This window comes from Tiliqua scincoides, chromosome 10, assembly GCF_035046505.1.
Source record: "Tiliqua scincoides isolate rTilSci1 chromosome 10, rTilSci1.hap2, whole genome shotgun sequence".
Lineage (NCBI taxonomy): Eukaryota > Metazoa > Chordata > Lepidosauria > Squamata > Scincidae > Tiliqua > Tiliqua scincoides.
Genome location: NC_089830.1, coordinates 17,279,962 through 17,301,243, shown reverse-complemented (window position 1 = coordinate 17,301,243; position 21,282 = coordinate 17,279,962). Strand labels below are relative to the sequence as shown.

Genomic DNA, 21,282 nt, shown 5'->3' with positions numbered 1-21,282 from the left:
TTGTTTTTGGTTCAAGATGATATTATGAACTTGGATGGTGGTGCTGTGAAGGAGCCTGGCATTGGGTTTAAGGCAATGCCCAGAGCTAATAACTAGAAGGTTGGGCAATGATAAGTCTTCCTGGTTCAGTTCTTGATTTTTTTTTTTCTGGTTCTGACTTCCAGGCCCCCACTCAATTGCTGTTTATGGCTCAGCCTCTGACTCTTGGAACCAGATGCTATTTAAAAATGGATGCCATCTGGAAATCTGCATCCTTGGAGTCCTTGAAGCAGCTCATAGCTCACTTTTTATTCCCCCTGTTTGTGGCAGACTCCAAAGAGGGTCTGTTTTTATTAAGTTCGCAAGGAGAATGAGGCAGGCCAACAGAATCCAAAGGGGTCGGTGGGCAACTACATCCTGAATGTGTGATTCATTAAGTGTGATTCATTATGCAGAGAAGATGGCAACGGCTTTCCAAGGTGCTGTGCCTGGTCAAGTATCCCACAGTTGCTGTCATATGGGAACAATTATCCCTAGGAGGTGTCCTCATATAACATGGATCAGAAACCTTTCCAACTAGGGGATGGCCAGGAAAGGCATGCCTGTGTTCAGAGAGATATAGGATACAGGGCTGGCCCGCCCATGAGGCCAATTGAGACAGCAGCCTCAGACAGCAGATGGCAGACAGCAGATTGGCAGGACTCCCACTTTTGCCTTCACTACCTGCCTTCACTGCTCCTGCTGTTCTTCCCACTTCCTAGGTTGGAAAATGAAGAGCTGAATGGAATGGAAAAGGGAGTGAATAGAGAGGAGACTCCTCTCCTCTCCTCCATGCTTCCTCTTCTACTCTGTCTCCTTCCTCCTTTTCCAATCCAGGGAGGAACAGAGTTTGATGCATCACCAGGTAAGGGGAAAGCATACTCTCCAACATTTCACAAATAAAAATAAGGACATGCTTTTAATAACCCTACATCCTATACTAAGGATTACTACCTGAGAACCCGCACCTACTACCACCACCATCACAACACGTTGCGAAAGGCTCCACTCCATCTCTCACATGCAGTAGCCTTTTATTTTGCAAGAACTTGTTCCTCGTGTTTGCTGGAGCTCTTCAAGCAGAGGCACCTTTTGGAGATGCTCTAGAGAGGCCCCATCTAGTCCAACCCCCTGGTGGAAGCAGGAAAATCCTCTCTAGAACATCTCCAAAAGGTGCCCAATGAAGACGGGCCCTCCAGCTCTATGATTCTATGATTTAAGCCCTAGGTTTGGTAGCTTTTATGGTTCAGGGTGACATTATGAACTGGGAAAGTGATGCTGTGAATGAGCCCTGGCACTGGGGCTTGGCCTAACGCGTTGCCCAGCCAGTGTGCCTGGCATTTGACAACAGAACGAATCCCTGGAGTATAGGAACTGCTGCTACTAGTCCGAGTTGGAAATCCTGAACTCAATGGATTGGTGTTGTCAACACTGACAGGCAGCACCTCTCCAGATTTTCAGACAGGAATTTTTCTCTGCCTACTTGGGGGTGTCAGAGATTGAACAGGAGATGCTCTTCAAGCAGAGCAGCTGCCCTACCACTGAGCTGTTGCCCTCCCCAAATAATGAACCAAAGCTATATAAATCTATATCTAGGCAGGAGGTCTGGTCTAGCGGGTAGAGCCTCCGTTTGCCAAAGATAACATCCACAGGTCGCGAGTTCGAGGCCACCGGCACCGTGAATGGTGAGACCTTGAAGCAGCTGACAAGCTGAGCCGTGTTATTCCACCTGCTCTTTGGTGTGAGCGAAGAAGCGTCTTGGCTGCCCTCCATGTGAGAGATGAAGGAGCTGCTTGTCAGCTTGCGTGGGAGGAAATCGGAGGCCAGAATGTGATAGCAGATCAAAAATATCCATCTGCAGTGTTGTGGTTCTTGAAAGAAAGAACCTTTCTTCGATTGTAAAAATCCCTACGGGGATTTAGAACAGCCTGCCCATGTAAACCGCCTTGAGAAATCTGACGACCAAGAAAGGCGGTATATAAATACATGTATTATTTATATATGTATATATATAAATACATATATATATATATATGTATAGGTGACCATGACTTTGTGTACCTTGGCTCAACGATCTCCGACACTCATTCTCTCAATACCGAGCTAAACAAGCGCATCGGTAAAGCAGCTACCACGTTTTCCAGACTCACAAAGAGAGTCTGGTCCAACAAGAAGCTGACGGAACATACCAAGATCCAGGTCTACAGAGCTTGCGTCCTGAGTACACTTCTGTACTGCAGCGAGTCATGGACTCTTCGCTCACAACAGGAGAGGAAACTGAGCGCTTTCCACATGCGCTGCCTCCGACGCATCCTCGGCATCACCTGGCAGGACAAAGTTCCAAACAACACAGTCCTGGAACATGCTGGAATCCCTAGCATGTATTCACTGATGAAACAGAGACGCCTGCGTTGGCTTGGTCATGTCGTGAGAATGGATGATGGCCGGATCCCAAAGGATCTCCTCTATGGAGAACTCGTGCAAGGAAAGCGCCCTACAGGTAGTCCACAGCTGCGATACAAGGACATCTGCAAGAGGGATCTGAAGGCCTTAGGGATGGACCTCAACAAGTGGGAAACCCTGGCCTCTGAGCGGCCCGCTTGGAGGCAGACTGTGCAGCATGGCCTTTCCCAGTTTGAAGAGACACTTTGCCAACAGTCTGAGGCTAAGAGGCAGAGAGGGAGGGCCCATAGCCAGGGAGACAGACCAGGGACAGACTGCACTTGCTCCCGGTGTGGAAGGGATTGTCACTCCCGGATTGGCCTTTTCAGCCACACTAGACGCTGTGCCAGAACCACCTTTCAGAGCGCGATACCATAGTCTTTTGAGACTGAAGGTTGCCAATACAATAGGTGACCAAGAAAGGCGGTATATATACATGTATTATTATTATTATTATTATTATTATTATTATTATTATTATTATTATTATTATTATTATTATTATTATTATTATTATTATATACAGTGACAGTGGCTCTCAGATAGGAATGTTTCCCAGCCTATCTGGGAGATGCCAGGAATTGAAACCGGTGCCTTCTGCATGCAAAGCATCTATTCTTCCACTGAGCTGTGGATACATCTGTTAATGGTCCAGGATGCTCCCTGGTAGGTGGACGAGGAACCCTCTCGGTGGGGTAATGTGATAAAAAAGTGGCCCATCCTTCCTCCCCTACCCTCCAGGAGGAAGATGTGGGTATGTAACAAAAGAGACAGTTTTTTAGCAGCTCCTGGGAGAGAGAGAGAGAGAGAGAGAGAGAGAGAGTGCACACTTTGGAGTGTTCTCTGGGGAGCTGCTGTAACCTTCTAAGGAGTTCCGTGCTAGCCACTTCCATCCAAGGCTCCAACTGTCCAGTTGTCAATAAAGCAAATATTGACAATGACTTTGGAAACCTCCAGTGATCTCTCTTCTGAAAGAAGCCAGAATCTGGTCAGATTTCTGCCCCTGGAACTTCCCATCACTTGCAGCAGCAGTAGAAAGCAGCGTGTGGAACAATCTACATAAGTGGTCTGGCAATGTCGTACCACAGATCAAAATACTGTATATCTTAGCAGCCACCTCTAATGGGAAATGATTGCCCATGTGCTCCATGATGCCTTAGTGTTCTTGCACATGCATTTGAGAGAAGAGAGGCTCACTGTTTATTCCACACTCATAGAGATTTTAATGTGCAAGGACCTGGGGAAGGAGCTGAACCCAGATGAATGACAGTTCTAGCAACTGACGCTGATGATATTAAAAAAAAGCATCCCCCAAAGGCAAAAAGGAGGACAAAATGGGGACAATGATTTACCAGGGGCAGATTTTTAAAAAACTGGTAAATGGAGACAGCAGGATCATCTGGGGTCATCCATTCATTCCAAGTTCTGCCCTATCCTTGAAATCTGCGCTTACAGCTCATCCTTTTATAGTTGTTTCCTGACTTCTGCAGCTTATTTGTGAGTGATGCTTTAGAGCAGGGGTGCCCAAACCCCGGCCCTGGGCCACTTGCGGCCCTCGAGGCCTCTCAATGCGGTCCTCAGGGAGCCCCCAGTCTCCAATGAGCCTCTGGCCCTCTGGAGATTTGTTGGAGCCCACACTGGCCCAACACAACTGCTCTCAGCGTGATGGCAACTGTTTGACCCCTTGCGTGAGCTGTGGGACGAGGGCTCCCTCCACTGCTTATTGTTTCACATCTGTGATGCAGTAGCGGCAGCAAAGGAAAGGCCAGCCTTGCTTTGTGCAAGGCTTTTTACAGGCCTCGAGCTATTGCAAAACCTTCATTCATTCATATAAGTTCATCTTTAATATTTTCATTTATGTAAATTTATTCAAATTTTAAATGTAAATTAATTCTTTTTTTGCACTGGCCCCTGACACAGTGTCAGATAGATGATGTGGCCCTCCTGCCAAAAACTTTGGACACCCTTGCTTTAGAGCTACAGGTCTCCCTGCAAGTGACTTGCAGGTCAACAGGTGACTTGCAGGTGACTTGCAGTGACTTGCAGATCAACATCACAGGGACTTACCTCTGAATAAAAGTGCATAGGACTGCACTCTTAGAGTGTCAACAGGCATGTCGATATGAGTGATTCTCATTGGCAATGTACACTTTGATTGTCAAAAAAGCTGTTGACCAACTCCCTCGACACAGGTTCTTGAGTAAATTTAGCACTCAGGAAGAAGAGGACAGGTCCTTTTATGGAGCGGGGAGCAAAGAGATGGCCCCAAGCTTGGAGGGCTTTAAAGGGGTATTTGACTTATTTGTAGAGGGGAGGTCTCTGAGCGTTATAATGGCCTTGCACTAGCTCTGGTTTCAGTGGTGGTCTGCAGGAAAACCATGATGGGAGAGAAGCATGCCTTCATTCAGTGGCATGACTGTGTCACATGGTGCGGGAAGCTAGTGCAGGAGGCCTCCCATACAGTGGGTGGGGCAATGACCTGGGCAGTGGGCACAGTGATGTACCATTGTCCTGCCCCTGCTGGTTTTTTGGCTATAACTTTTGATAGAATGGTTGGCAACCTTCAGTCTCGAAAGACTATGGTATAAACCTACAGCACCCGGTATTCCCAGGCGGTCTCCCATCCAAGTACTAACCAGGCCTGGCCCTGCTTAGCTTCCGAGATCATGATATAAGCCTACAGCACCCGGTATTCCCAGGCAGTCTCCCATCCAAGTACTAACCAGGCCTGGCCCTGCTTAGCTTCCGAGATAATGGTATAAGCCTACAGCACCCGGTATTCCCAGGCGGTCTCCCATCCAAGTACTAACCAGGCCTGACCCTGCTTAGCTTCCAAGATCAGACGAGATCGGGCATCTGCAGGGTAACAGTTGCTGTTTGATAGAATAGAGATATTTCAATGTGGTTTGTTTCATTGAATTCTGCATGAAATTACACACCAGCTGGTATGTAGCATTATTCAAAAATACCAAGATTTTCAAAATTTTGGCCGATAGTAGTGTCACCCCCTGTGCACGTCACATAGTGCGGCCCACACCCCCTGCACCCTGCTAGTGACGCCACTGCCTTCATCCCCCTCTTGTGGGTTTTTCCAGAGGCAGCTAATGGACCATTGTGGGAACAAGACTAGACAAACCTTTGGCATGGCAAACCTTTGGTCTGTTTAGAGCTCTTAATTAATATATAGCATGTCCTTGTATTGTTTGTTACAGGCACTTGAAACACATAGAACTCAATTGACCCAGAGCTCCATTATTAGCCCAACAAATTACATGGAATGAGGACAAAGGCAAGGCGAATAAGAAAGGAAAGGGACCACTGAGGGATTCCCCCCCCCTGGTGGCCTACATGATAGCCAGGCAGCCCAATCCTATGCTGCCCGGAGTGTGGGGCTGCTGCAGCATCCTGAGCGCTAACTGGGCAGTGCTGGGGGTACCTCAGGAAAAGGGGATTTTTGTTTCCTTCCCCCAGGTAAGGCAAGTAGCCCCACAATGGGGGCTGCTCAATTCTGTGGCAACCCTGGGCTGCTGTAGAATTGAGAGCCTCCATGTCGAACCCACAGCCTGACACAGCGGCTCTGGACGCAGAGGAGCGGAGCTCCTCCAGTCCCGCTGCCCTGCCACCCCATTCCCTCCCCCAGGCTTGCCTCGTCCTCTCTCTGCCTCCACCTGCCCTGGAATGCCTCTTCTCCGCCCCCCCTCATGTCCCCACCTACCTCTTCGCCATCCAGCGGTTTGGGCGACTGTGGAGTAGCAGAGTTGCTAGTCCAGCGCCAGCTAGCACTGAGCATTGGACCATCGTTGAGGGCCACGAAAGTGCTTTATGGCACGTTTGCAGCACTCATCACTGGTGGAGTGCCAGCGGTGAGAACTCAGGATTGGGCCCTTAATTCCCTGCTGCAGTTGTTGTCAAAGCAAACATACTTAGCTAAACTAAAATCTATACAGTGAGCATGGAAGGTGGCGGCCAACTGCGCAGACAAAGTGGTCTTTTGAAGCACGATTCCATTGAACAGTGCAGGACGGTTAAGTGGAAATGTCCAATTCATTACCAGGCTTTTGCTGCGATTCAATTCTGCCATTACTGGGCAGCACAGAATGAAGACAATCAGGCTGGCCCCAGAGGGGGAAAAGGAATGACTCTGTTTAGAGCTCTGTTTCGAGTTGCCAAGTGGATGTGGTCCAGGTTAATACTTTCTGGTTTTGTCACAGTGAGAGGCAATTTGTTTCTTGCTGGGATTTTCACGACAGATCAATAGTGAGGAACAAGCTGGATTCCAACAGGTAAGAAGAATCCACATTCGTTCAATGGTGGTGTTTTCCATCACATCAGACCAGTGGAATAGTAGAGGGGATGCAATGCATTAAGTTTTGCCGGCACATAAGCGCACCGTGCAAGTGGCCCTTCCCCCTCCTCTTTGGAATGACTACAAAGGGAAGGGGGAGGGTCGCTTCCATAGCACACTCAGGCACCTGCAAAACCTAATGCTTTGCACCCCCTCTAGCTACGCCACAGCATTGAACACAACCATGGCATGGTAGCCAGTGGGAAGACTAGACAAACCTTTGGCATGGCAAACCTTTGGTCTGTTTAGAGCTCTTAATTAATATATAGCATGTCCTTGTATTGTTTGTTACAGGCACTTGAAACACATAGAACTCAATTGACCCAGAGCTCCATTATTAGCCCAACAAATTACATGGAATGAGGACAAAGGCAAGGCGAATAAGAAAGGAAAGGGACCACTGAGGGATTCCCCCCCCCTGGTGGCCTACATGATAGCCAGGCAGCCCAATCCTATGCTGCCCGGAGTGTGGGGCTGCTGCAGCATCCTGAGCGCTAACTGGGCAGTGCTGGGGGTACCTCAGGAAAAGGGGATTTTTGTTTCCTTCCCCCAGGTAAGGCAAGTAGCCCCACAATGGGGGCTGCTCAATTCTGTGGCAACCCTGGGCTGCTGTAGAATTGAGAGCCTCCATGTCGAACCCACAGCCTGACACAGCGGCTCTGGACGCAGAGGAGCGGAGCTCCTCCAGTCCCGCTGCCCTGCCACCCCATTCCCTCCCCCAGGCTTGCCTCGTCCTCTCTCTGCCTCCACCTGCCCTGGAATGCCTCTTCTCCGCCCCCCCTCATGTCCCCACCTACCTCTTCGCCATCCAGCGGTTTGGGCGACTGTGGAGTAGCAGAGTTGCTAGTCCAGCGCCAGCTAGCACTGAGCATTGGACCATCGTTGAGGGCCACGAAAGTGCTTTATGGCACGTTTGCAGCACTCATCACTGGTGGAGTGCCAGCGGTGAGAACTCAGGATTGGGCCCTTAATTCCCTGCTGCAGTTGTTGTCAAAGCAAACATACTTAGCTAAACTAAAATCTATACAGTGAGCATGGAAGGTGGCGGCCAACTGCGCAGACAAAGTGGTCTTTTGAAGCACGATTCCATTGAACAGTGCAGGACGGTTAAGTGGAAATGTCCAATTCATTACCAGGCTTTTGCTGCGATTCAATTCTGCCATTACTGGGCAGCACAGAATGAAGACAATCAGGCTGGCCCCAGAGGGGGAAAAGGAATGACTCTGTTTAGAGCTCTGTTTCGAGTTGCCAAGTGGATGTGGTCCAGGTTAATACTTTCTGGTTTTGTCACAGTGAGAGGCAATTTGTTTCTTGCTGGGATTTTCACGACAGATCAATAGTGAGGAACAAGCTGGATTCCAACAGGTAAGAAGAATCCACATTCGTTCAATGGTGGTGTTTTCCATCACATCAGACCAGTGGAATAGTAGAGGGGATGCAATGCATTAAGTTTTGCCGGCACATAAGCGCACCGTGCAAGTGGCCCTTCCCCCTCCTCTTTGGAATGACTACAAAGGGAAGGGGGAGGGTCGCTTCCATAGCACACTCAGGCACCTGCAAAACCTAATGCTTTGCACCCCCTCTAGCTACGCCACAGCATTGAACACAACCATGGCATGGTAGCCAGTGGGAAGCGCAGAATCTGAACCCAGTGCAGGCAAAAAGGATCAAGCCCAGTCAAATTACAGAGGTTGCCAAAGAAGGGCAGGAACTGGATATTATCTTAAGTATGTGCTTTTGCTGAAAAATGTGGAAGTAAATATGCAAAGTAGAGTGCCAGCCTCTTCATGTGTTACTCAGGTCCCATTGTGCTCAACAGGACTTAATCCTATTTTACTAGGTCAATTTGCTAAGTAAATATGCACAGGGGTGTAGCCTTAATGTAACATGAGCTGAATACAGGTTTCTCCCTTAGGAAAGATGGTGGCCTGCTTGTTAACAAATGGCCCTAGGCCAGTGTTTCCCAAACGGAGGGTCGGGACCCACCAGTGGGTCTCAACTTGATTATTGAAAGAAACCGATAAGCTGATAGTTGATAAGGAAAATGTGTTGAGCCCTATGAAAAGTGAAACTGAGCCACATGTGCATGTTTACTCATGACAAGGTAAACATGCCTCAGTTTTTATCAAAGGCCAGGCAAAGGGGACTGCAAAGCCATCAGAATGGTCCTGATCCAATGAATATGGGTCTCAACAAATGTTCCAGAAGGTGGGCCATTTCATAGTAAGAAAGGATAAAAAAAGGATAAGCTGCTTTGAGCAGCTGGTAAAGTGAAATTTTTTAAGGCTCATACAGCTAGGTGGGTACCACTGGAGTGCCACTTTAAAAATTGGGTTCCGGTGCTAAAAAGTTTGGAAGTTATTGCCCTAAGCAGCTTTCTCAATTTCCGTCCTACTGAACCTGAAGCTGCTTCTTAGCTAAAAAAGTTTGATAGCCGCACCTGAGCACTTCTGATGATGCTCCTACTGTAGTAAAAGTTGCAGAGTTCTACTCCTCTGCTACTACATCCTTGTGGAAGAGTGACTGTTGCTCTCCTCCTGCTAAATATGAAAACTGCTGCTGAAAAGCTGCCTTTCAGCAAGATCTCTGTGTTGTGTGTGTGGCTTGAGAATGTCCGAGCTCACTGGCAGCCTTGAGATGCAGAGATTTTCCTTCTGGCAATAACATCTTCTCCTGTCTCAGTGGGGTTTAAAGTAGCACATCTGAGAAGCAGGCTGTCAGCAGGAGTTTCTGAATCTCAAACAACCCAAAATACCTTAAGGGGGCACGATAAGGGGTCAACCAGAGCGGGCTGGCAACGATACCTCTAGGGTCGATGAGCCAGCCCGGCAGGACGAGGGCAGAAGGAACACTGTGTTCAGTTCTCCGCCTGCCTCTGGCATGAGCAGTGGGGAATCTGCTGTGCGATGGAGGCCTGCCAGTGGTCTCTTCTGGAACCTGGAAGCATTTTCCATGATGTAGGCTGTGGGAAGGGACAGGGGTGGTGTGGTACAAAAAAATAAGGAAGCAATGCCTTCCCCCTACTGTGCCCCTTTCAGAGGGAGAAACACGGGTCTGGGAAGCAATGAAGTGATGAGATGTGGATACAGCCCTGCGCAAGCAGAAACTCTGCCCTGTGGCTCTCTGAGCCCAGCAGCACATGCCAGGCTGCCCCCAGAGTGGGGTGAGTTGACACTGAAACATTGCCCAGTTAGTTCTTCTCATCCCCATTCATGCCAACCCTTTTTTTTATGGCCTTCTTTCGACAGCCTCCTTATGGAAAGACATGGCCGTGTGAAGTGTGTAAATAAATCAACCGGAGGACAAAGCGAAGGTCCTTTTTCCTCCTGGGAAAAGCTATGATTGCTCTATATTTCAGGAGGCAGGAGAGCTTCATGTACGTGGCCCCCGTGGGAAAGACTGGCACATGTTTTCAGTGGCCAACTTGTACCAAGTAAATCCTGCTATGGCAGACAGACAGGCAGACAGGCAGGCAGGCAGGCAGACAGATCCCTTGAATGCAGAAACCTGATTCTTCTTCCACCCCTGAGGGAAAACGTCCATCTAGCACCTGAGACCATGGACAGAGCTCCTTCTCACACAACACCTGTACTTTTGACTCAAGCTTTTCATTTCCAGGAATTGTGCAACTTTTCAATTCATACATGACCGATTGTAAACTCGTTGGGGCAGGGACCTGCCTTCTCTGCTATTGTCAAGTGCCATGCACACTGATGTCATGGTATGAAAACATATATATATATATATACATATATAAAACATATATATATAAGCAATCTGATGTGCCTGTGTGTGTGTGTGTGTGTGTGTGTGTGAGAGAGAGAGAGAGAGAGAGAGAGCGAGCCCTTCCCTGCAGGGCTAGTGCCAACCATCTCTCAGTACTGGTATCAGCTTTAGCTCCCAATGTGATATCAGGGGGTTGGCAGGGGAACCAAAGGTCTTTGTGAGGAATTGGATCAGTCCTGGGGAGTACTGCAGGGCAAAGAACGAACCTCTCTGCCCACTGCCCCAATCCAGTACCCTCATCCCAGCTGCGATTTACATAAATGAAGACATATGTAAAAATAAACGGTGTTTTTAATGCTCAGTGTATAGCTTGGCCCTAATAACATGATGGGGGAATTTCCTCTGGAGGCACTCACTGCTCCCCTAAGTCAGTACTGTACTAAGTCAGTACTACACAACCATCATGTGAGAGCTGGGAACACAAGCCAGGGCAGGGGGTGGTAAGAGAAGAGCGGAAGCCACGAGTTGGAGCCAGCAAGAAATATCAGCACCCAAGTCAAGTTCCAATCTGAAGAGGAAGCCTTCATAGCCTGTTCCAGTTCAAGACAGTGAATGATCACCCAGAGTGAGTGGAGCCTTTCCCCATGCACATGGGGCCCTTCACAGCCTAGAGCAGCGATTTTCAACCACTGTTTGCCACGGCACATTGGTGTGCCCTGAATAGTCTGCAGGTGTGCCACAGGAGTTTGGGGGAGGGTCATATATTAGTAGGGCCATTGGGGATGTGGGGGATGCTGGCAGTGCGGTGTGCCTTGTCAATTGCCCAAAAAACTGATGGTGTGCCTTGACCATTTTAACACCTTGCCAGTGTGCCATGAGATGAAAAAAGTTGAAAATCACTGACCTAGAGAGATGCTCCAATCTGTAGCTCTGGTGCACAGGTCTTTGTGAGTTCCCCATTTTAGCTCTAGCAGCACACCACACCCTGCTCAGAAAATTCAGCCCCCCCCCCCCGTTCCATATATTTTGGCATGGTGATGCCTAAGTCACCCCTTTGCTAAATAATCTGCCTGACCGTTCTTTCCTGGGTATGATTCACAGTGCTAAGTGATACCTCTAATACTCTATACCAGGGGTGCCCAAACCCCGGCCCTGAGGCCACTTGCGGCCCTCGAGGCCTCTCAATGCGGCCCTCAGGGAGCCCCCAGTCTCCAATGAGCCTCTAGAGATTTGTTGGAGCCTGCACTGGCCTGATGCAACTGCTCTCAGCCTGAGGGCAATTGTTTGACCTCTTGCATGAGCTGTGGGACGAGGGTTTCCTCCACTGCTTACTGTTTCATGTCTGTGATGCAGTAGCAGCAGCAAAGGAAAGGCCAGCCTTGCTTTGTGCAAGGCTTTTTATAGGCCTTAAGCTATTTCAAGACCTTCATTCACTCATATAAGTTCATCTTAATATATTCATTTATGTAAACTTATGTAAATTTATTTAAACTTTCAATGTAAATTAATTCTTTTTTTCCCAGGCCCCCGACACAGTGTCAGAGAGATGATGTGGCCCTCCTGCCAAAAACTTTGGACACCCCTGCTCTATACAGTTTAGGGCCTCCGTTCTTAAAGGCCTGGTTCTCCCCCCATGAGACTGTCCTGTCTCCTGAGATCATCTGGGAAGGTTCTTCTATGTGTTCCATCATCCTCAGAGACTTGGTTGGTGTTGACCATCCTGGTGCAAGGGAGGGCACCAGGATGAGGTCTCTTGTTATCTGGTGTGCTCCCTGGGGCATTTGATGGGCCGCTGTGAGGTACAGGAAACTGGACTAGATGGGCCTATGGCCTGAGCCAGTGGGGCTGTTCTTATGTTCTTAATTACAATTCCCAGGAGGCCTTGCAGGTCTCTTGTTATCTGGTGTGCTCCCTGGGGCATTTGGTGGGCCGCTGTGAGGTACAGGAAGCTGGACTAGATGGGCCTATGGCCTGATCCAGTGGGGCTGTTCTTATGTTCTTAACTACAATTCCCAGGAGGCCTTGCAGGTCTCTTGTTATCTGGTGTGCTCCCTGGGGCATTTGGTGGGCCGCTGTGAGGTACAGGAAGCTGGACTAGATGGGCCTATGGCCTGATCCAGTGGGGCTGTTCTTATGTTCTTATGACACAAGGGACGACCTTTTCCAGTGTGGCACCTAGCCTGAGAAATTCCCTGCCAGGCAGGGCCAGCCCAAGACCTCCTGATGCTTGAGGTAGCATGCCAAATGCTTCCCCCCATCTGATAATGTCCCAGCCTCTGCTCCTCCCACTCTCAAATGTTCTTGATCAGCACTCCCCTCCAACTCCTCTCGGTTCCCCTGGAGAAGGAGGAGCATTGGGAGTAAATAGGTGGCCAGAAATCTGCTGCCTGAGGCAGCTGCTTCAGTTGGCCTCCTGGATGGGCCAGCCCTCCTGTCAGATGACGTCTGTACCACCCCTATTTATGTTTTTCATAAGAATGACAAAAGATTCCTTTTCCACGAGGCATTTTTGATTGACTGTGTCTCTCCTTTTGCGGAGATTTTTTTTCTTCTTGCTGCTGGTTATTCTGATATCACTGATTTTTAGAAGTCCTACATTTATGGATTGTTCATATATTTGAGTTGAAACCAGTAATGTAGTTAAGGCATCTGCTACCCAGGGTCAAAGAAGATTTTGTAGCCCCTCCCACAATGAAATCAAAGTTAAATTAAATAAATAAATAAATAAGTGTTCTTGTTAATTGGCCAGAACTTTTGACAGAATACAGTTATTTTAGTGTGGTTTGTTTCGTTGTATTCTGCACTCAGTTGCCTTTCTATTGATATATAACATGATGGCGTTATTCAAAATTACTAAGGTTTTCACAGTTTTGGCCACTAGTGTCAGACTCAACCTGTTGCCCCCCCCAAAGCTTGCTATCTGATGCAGTTACCACCCCTGCACTCCCCTTAGCTACTCCACTGATTGGAGCTACGCCGACTGCACAAGCCTATGTATGTCTACCCAAAGTAAAGGAACTTCAGTGGAACTTTCTCCCGGGGTAGGCTATATGGGATTGCAGTACTTCCTTTTTAAAGAAACAGTCCTTCCTTTTTTTGGTTCCTTTATAATGAAAAAAGTGGCAAAAATAATACCCTGCACATGCCTGATCTCGGAAGCTAAGCAGGGTCAGGCCTGGTTAGTACTTGGACGGGAGACCGCTTGGGCATACCGGGTGCTGTAGGCTTATACCATAGACTGAAGGTTGCCAACCATATCTAAATGGAAGAGAGCAAGTTTCCCACCCAGCCTTGCTTACTCATGGTTGCTTTTCCCTAACTTGATCTTAGTGCCAGGAGGCTATATCAGACCTGTTGCTTCATTGCCAGAGCTGTGACTCAGGCTCTATCCTTGAGAAATGACTGATGCAGGCTGCCTGGGATGCAGCAAAAATGTGCGTGTCCCGGTTAAGCAAGCACCTTCCACTTAATTAATTAACTGACAGAAACAGAGGTCAGTCCTGGCTTTCTGCAGAATGGAGTGTTTCTAGCAGAGCCGCAGCACGCACCGATACAAAACGACAACCTAATCCCTTGCAAACGTGCTTGAGTGGAAGGAACACACTGAAGGAATCTGCTCTGTCACAGAACCGCCCGCCCTCAGTCCTCTCACACAGCGTTTGCCCAGAAGACAGGAGAGGTCTGGATAAAAATCAGTCTGCACAAATTTTGCAAGGGCCCAAAAACTTGAGCACGCTTGTCAGCACTATCCTCAGAAAATGTACTCAAAAGTAAATCCACCCAGTGGCAAGGGGGCAGCACACCCTGGGCACTACACCAAAGTGCCACATGAGGGAGTGCCACACGAGGTCCAGCCAAAATGGCCACCACCACTTCTTAGTGTTTATGTGGCTTCCCAATCAGGAAGCCATCAAAGCACTGAGAAGTGGTGACAGCAACAGAATTGCCCCTGGAGAGACCCACCAAAGAAAGAGGAAGCAGCCAAATTGCGAAGCCACCACTTTGGAGCGAACCCAGAATTGACATTGTGGTGTTGCATGACATCACAACATCTCCAAACTCAGCATTGCCAACCCAGGCTCCAGGGCCTTTACTCAGCGTGTGGTTGGTCTGTGGAACTCCTTGCCACAGGATGTGGTGATGGCGTCTGGCCTGGATGCCTTTAAAAGGGGATTGGACAAGTTTCTGGAGGAAAAGTCCATTACGGGGTACAAGCCATGATGTGTATGCGCAACCTCCTGATTTTAGAAATGGGCTATGTCAGAATGCCAGATGCAAGGGAGGGCACCAGGATGAGGTCTCATATTATCTTGTGTGCTCCCTGGGGCATTTGGTGGGCCGCTGTGAGATACAGGAAGCTGGACTAGATGGGCCTATGGCCTGATCCAGTGGGGCTGTTCTTATGTTCTTATGGCCTCTAGCTTTGTCGCTGAGCCCACCTGAGTTCAATGGGAGTTACTGCCTTTTCAGCTTGCATAGGATGGAACTTCAAGTAGTGATTTTCAGATCTCCTGTTTCCTTTATTCAGTAGGGTTTTTTTTAAAGGGGTCAGACTGTACACAGCAAGCTGGCCCAAGGCACCCGAGTGCCAAAGACAGGATGCCAAATGTCTCTCCCCTTTACCTGGTGATGTTCTCACCTCACACTCCCTAGATTGAAAAAGGAAGAGGGGAAAAGTGTGACAACAAAGTGTGGAGGAGGGGAAAGGGTAGATCAGAGCATCAGATGCCACTCCTTTTCTCCTCACTTCCTCTTCCATGTTGCCCCCTCTTCATTCTCCAGTCCAAGGAACAAGATACAGAGGAGCAGGAGAGGCAAGTGAACAGGTGGAAGCGGGTGCCCCACATCAAGCTCTTGCTGAAGCAAATGCCTCAGTTGGCCTCATAGATGAGCCGGCCCTGATAACAAAGAAACAAAAAAAAAACCCAAAGGAAAGAAAAATAAAGGTAATATTCCTTTAAAAAGAAACATGGAAGAGGCAAATAAAATCCAGATGGAGTAATCATGTTAGTGTTTAAGAGCAAACACATACACACCAAGAAGAGCTGTGGAATCTTAAAGACTTTAAAGGCTGCAGTTCCTTAAAGATTTATTGTGGGCCAAACTCTCCTTAATACACTGATTTGGCTCAGAGCCAGTCCAGCCAGGAGGCCCATTGAAGCCCTTTGAATCCCTCAGGCATGAATTGGCAGCCCCCCCCCCTGGCTGCCTCCTGCCCGCCTCTGCTGCTTTTCCTCCCACCCTCTAGATCTGAAAAGGAAGAGGGGAAAAGAGTAGGAAAGGATGTATGATGAAGAGAGGAGGAGTGCGCTAGAGTGTTACCAATGTGCCATGCTTTCTCCTCCATTTTCTCCTCTGTCCTCTTCATGTTTGAACCAAGGGAGCAGGAGGATGAGGAGTGATGGATCTAGCTGGGCACATACATCTGCTGAGCTGGAGATGGCATCAGAGCTGTGCACGTAAGAGGGTCCATCTGGCCAGGGTGACCCTTAAATCCTCAGTATAGGCAGCAAAATCCCGTGCAAACTGTGCAACCTGGGGAGCCCAGGAAAAGGATTTGCACCAGAACCTGCCCCTGGCAACTTGATACATTGATCCCTGTAAACCAGTTTGCAGCCTCTTTTCCTTGCATGGGTTATGTCCGAATAATTGAAGCACACACTGCAACCACAATTCTATTTAAGGGCTGTCGATTCAAGAAACAGCCTGTTCATCATCTGAGCATGGATGGATTGATCGGCTAAATTTGCAAGATGGAAAAGCAACAGAAAGCAGGTTTTGTTAGCAGTTGCTTTGCATTATAACAAATTAAGGATCAAAGTAGCTGGGAGTGCAGCACCACAGAAATAAACCTTTTGCAAAGAGAGCAGAGCCAATGGTGTCACTAGGGGTTGCACCGCCCAGTGCAGGAAGCCAGTGCCTCGCCCTTATGATGGAGTGGGTGTGGCAATGCCCCAGGCTGTGGGCGTGGCAATGTACGTTGCTCTGCCCCGCTGGGTTTTTCGGCTATAACTTTTGATAGAATAGAGATATTTCAACGTGATTTGTTTTGTTGTATTCTGAATGATATTACACATTGATTGATATATAACATGATGGCATTATTCAAAAATACCAAGATTTTAAAAATTTTGGTGAGTAGTGGTGTCAACCCCCTATGCGCGTCACCTGGTGTATATTGCACCCCCCAGTATGCCACTGAGGAGAGCCAACCTGAATTGATGAGTTAAAGGCTGCTTTTCCAGCCACCGGCAATGTGGCCAGGGAAGAGCATGTATCGGGACCAGGAAGGGGCGATATTAGCAGGAGCATGCACCAATATCCTAATCCCCTTCCCAGTGGACTTGTGCCAGCAATATAGCTGGCACAGATCCAATTAGATACTGTAGGAAGGGCAGGGACTTAGGGAATAAATGTTCCCTTACCCAAGGAGGCCTCCAGAGGCTGAAACTCCCCACTGGATTCAGCAGGTACCACGCTCTCCAGTTGTATCACCATGCGGGGAGTTGCTCTGGATTTGGCCTGTAAATGAGACCAGCAGCTGTCACTAAGAAAGATCAAGTCTTCTTGCCTATCGACTCAACTGAGAACTGATATGTCTGAGTTCTGCAGGGCAGCTGCAGCCTTACAGATGTGTAGGCTCCCCGGGTATACATTTACTGGACCCCGCTTGGCAGCATGTACCGATTAAGTGGAGAACGTGGTCATTTTAGCCATCTCATTAGGTAAAGAGTCTCACTCTGTGCTTGCAAAATGCACAGGAAAAATTTCTGGGCATTCTGTGAGGAACAGAAAATGAGCAGCCCTTGCAAAAAATAGAACCACAACATGTAAGAGTAAATCATTTTAATCTCACCCTTGGAACACATTGATATTTGGATGACATTTGGGGTATGTATTCCCCCCCCCCCCCACACCTTTCTTTTTGGCCATAGCATGAACATTTATCTACAAATAAATAATAGAATTATCTGAAACCAAACAGACATGAAATACCTTGTGCTGCCTGTAGAAAACACATGACTCAATTACGCCTCCTATTAATAATGGATATTACTCTGCCCACTGGCTGCTGTGAGCCTGGGTAGGGTTTTGTTTCCCAACGACTGGCCACCACACAGAGAGTAGAATTGCGCCTACGTGACTCCCTTGGAGTCCTGGGCCAGGAGGTTTCAAAAGGCTGTGGGGGTGGGTAAGCTTCTGGCCCCAAGGAGAAGCCTTCACTCACAATTTCCTGCAAGGACGTCTACAGCTAACCATGTCTCACATGGACACGGCTTGTAAACCTGTCATGTTTGCACATTTGATATTATCTTCATATGAGGAGATGCACCAGTCCTCCACTCTCATCCACTCCTTTTCCCCCTCTATTCCCTTCTCTTTTTTTTGAGTCCATGAAGTGGGAAGACGGGTGGAGGCAGGCAGGCAGGCAGGGTGCCCCCCCCCAATCTTCCTCCTGAGGCAAGTGCCTCAGATCCCAATCCTGAACTTGGCCAGTGTCGGCACTGAGCCCGTATGCCGGCGCTGGGTGCCATAAATGTACTGTAAAACACATTTATGGAACCCAGAGCTCCGTAGTGGAGCGCTGGTGCTGGGCCCATTCCAGTCTGGTGCTAGGCCCAGCACTGGCAGGAAAAGGAAGGTTCAACAGCTGGGGGTTCAACTGCTGGGCTGTTGTGCGGCCTTTGGGTGGCAGGGAAGGGAGTAACAAGGGCAGAGTGTGGGGAGGGAGGAGGACCAGGGAGGGCTGTAATGGAAGATCAGAAGATCATCAGGTGGATGATGTGGTGTTGACAGTGATTCCATGTTTTGACAGCTGGTTGACAGCTCTGGGAAGGGCAGGGCTGGCTCCACAGCTGTAATCAATCAAGGCCAATGGGACTCTGATGGACACCTGAGCTTCATTTGACCTTGATGGGACTTTGAATGGACATGGACTGAAGAGATGGCTCAGCTGAGCCTAATTTGGACTTAACAAGGGGCTAGCAAGGTAGCTCACAGCTGAGCTGCATTTTGGATTATGAGACATCCAAGGATAAAAGGCAGCTTCAGAAGGACCAAAGGCTACCCTGACCCAGAGGGAGACGCTACCTGATCCAGAGGAGACCTGACCTGACTGGAGTTTGGACCTTGGACTGTGACCTGGCATATCGTTTCTGGACTCTGCTTTGGCAATCTGCCCTTATTGGACTGGGACTGGACTCTGACTTTTGCCTGCTGCACTTGTGAGTTTAACAAGGGAAGCTAATTAGCCAGTGGGCACAAGGCCCAGTGGATTGGGATTTGGCAGACCAGGGTTGGGGCGGGATTGGCAGTGCTCTGCTCCACCATATCCTGACCTATGTGTCGGGCCTTCCAGCATGACACAGAGTCTCTCTGCGCTGGCAAAACAGCCAGTCAGTCAACAGTCAACAAAACCTTTATTTGGCATAAAGCAAAACAGCCAGCACAGACTTGAGAAGCCCCATTGTGGAGCTTGGGGCTTTCCTCAGGGGAAGGGGAGGGAAGTCCCCATCCCCTGAGGAGATCTCCAGCTGCTTCCTGGTGCCTGCTGGATACAGCAGTAGCCACATTGACACCACTACTCCCACAGGAGCCGGGAAGCTCAGGATTGGGCTGTCAGTTGGCCTTGTGGATGGGTTGACAATGGGAGGTGTTTGCTTAGCTGCAGGGTGTCCCCTAATAAGGTGCTGGAAATTCTGCCTGTTTTCAGTGGCTGGGAGAGTTGGATGCACTGCTGAGAAGAACGGGGGGAAAAGCAGGATCTGCCTTCCAAATCAGAGCTGACTTTAAGCCCACTGGACTAATTGCCCCCGATTGGGCCCTGTGCCTAAGGGGGCCCTGTGCAAAGGAAATCAAATCTAGCCTTGTCAAACACACACACACACAACACATTGCAACAGACACCTCACTGCAGGTTTTGCAGAGAGCAGCAACGATTTTAATTTTCTTCTGAATTCTTAAAAAGCCAGAAGTGCACACTGTTTAGAGTTTGAAAGATTTTTTTTTTACTATACTTGAATTACATGTGTTAATTATAGAACAGCGTAAACATTCTCTGAAATTTTATATTAAAATGAGCTTCGATCCATTGGGTCCATTAACCCACATGTACTTTTTAAGAGCACGTTTTGATGGCTTTCCGTTCTACCAGAGAGATATAAAGTCTATAATGGATTTCATTTCTATCTCTAAGATTCTACAGACCTGGGCTGTGAACCTGGGGCAAAATAAAAAAATAAAAATAAAAATTTCCAATTTGGTCCTATTGCTCCCAAGACCAGCCCTGCTTTCACCTACCCTACTCACAACCAGAACTGGTTGACCCCACAACCAGAACCCCTGGCTGGGTTGAAAGGGGTTGAAAGGGGTTCCAATGAGTTGAAAGGGGTTCCAATGAGAACCCCTTCCCTTTACTATGTCTGTGAACAGTGCAACACTCATTCTGTCACCTCTGAATGTCACCTACAGTAGTACATAACACTTATGCTTATGTGGAAGCAGCTATACAGGACCACAGATCCTCGCAATCAAAATCCTGGCTCAGGGTGCCAGCTGATTGGCAGGTGTTCCTCCTTCTCCTCTTCTTTTCCCCCCATGCCACATGACTGCACCACTGATTACATGGCTATCTGCCATCAGACCAGCAGCTGTCACTAAGGATACTCAAGGCTTCTTGCATATCGACTTAACTGCTTCCCCCCTGGGAATTTCTAATTTACAGAATACAATCCCGGGAACCTTGTCCATCTTGAATGCAGCCTCTGGTTTCCGGGCAGCAAATTACTAATAAAGTTAACCTTATATAATCAGCATAAGCCGCTGGGCCAACTCCAGAGACAGAGCACAAGGAGCCGTGCAGGGGAGAGGGGAAACACGACAGATGATGACAATTCTGCCAGCAATGAGAAGGCTACGATTTAAGGCAAGAACGATGCAACTAAAATCTAATCTGATTTGGCAGTGGCTCATCCTACCACATCTTCCTGTTTCTACAGTTTCACAAGCACTTCATGTATGTGGCAGTGGCGCTCTTTGGATGCCAAGATGAGTAAATTATGGGGGGAGGGGCGTTCATGGTCCTAAGATTTTGGGTGATGCTATGAGATCAGGAAGATGTTTATGGGGACACAGTAAGGCTGGAGGCAGACATTATGGTATGCTTTCTTAGAACACCACTGGTAGACAACTGCATGGACCAGCCCCAACAACTTTGCTGCTTTTTGCAATACACGACACCTGCTAGGAATCCAGGAGTGCCGTTTGAACCAGCTCTTTGGCTTGTGCAGTTCACTATAGTCAAGGCTGACTGACAATGGTGCTCCGTGTTTTTCCCTACCTGGCACACCAGGGATGGGACCTCTTGCATGCAAAGCATGTGACCTACCATTCAGCTAAGGCCCTTCTTTGCCCTGATGAGGTGTGTTCATACCATAGAGCAGTATCACCCCTCTTCTCAGCCTCTCTGCAAGAACTGCCATCTGTCTCTAGGTTAAAGAGAATGCCAATAAACAGCCTTTTGGGAAACACACCAACCTCCTATGGCTCTTCCCATATCGATTTGGTGTCACTCACCTTCAGCGCATCCTGGTGCTGATGTATAGATGGAGCAGTGGAAGATTTGGCTCGTCGCTTTTCTTTTTTTGTGTTGTCTTTTTTACACAGCGGTTAAGAAATTGGAGTGATTGTCTCCTGTGTGGCTGAAATTCTCCCCCCTCCCCTATCTTTTGGCTGGTAAACCAAAATACTTG

At 48.4% G+C, this 21,282-nt stretch overlaps 1 pseudogene; it reads right to left on the bottom strand.

Annotated features, from left to right (window-relative positions):
• Positions 1-5,221: 5,221 nt before the first annotated feature.
• On the bottom strand, positions 5,222-5,341 carry LOC136662106 (5S ribosomal RNA; annotated as a pseudogene).
• Between the last annotated feature and the right edge of the window lie 15,941 nt (positions 5,342-21,282).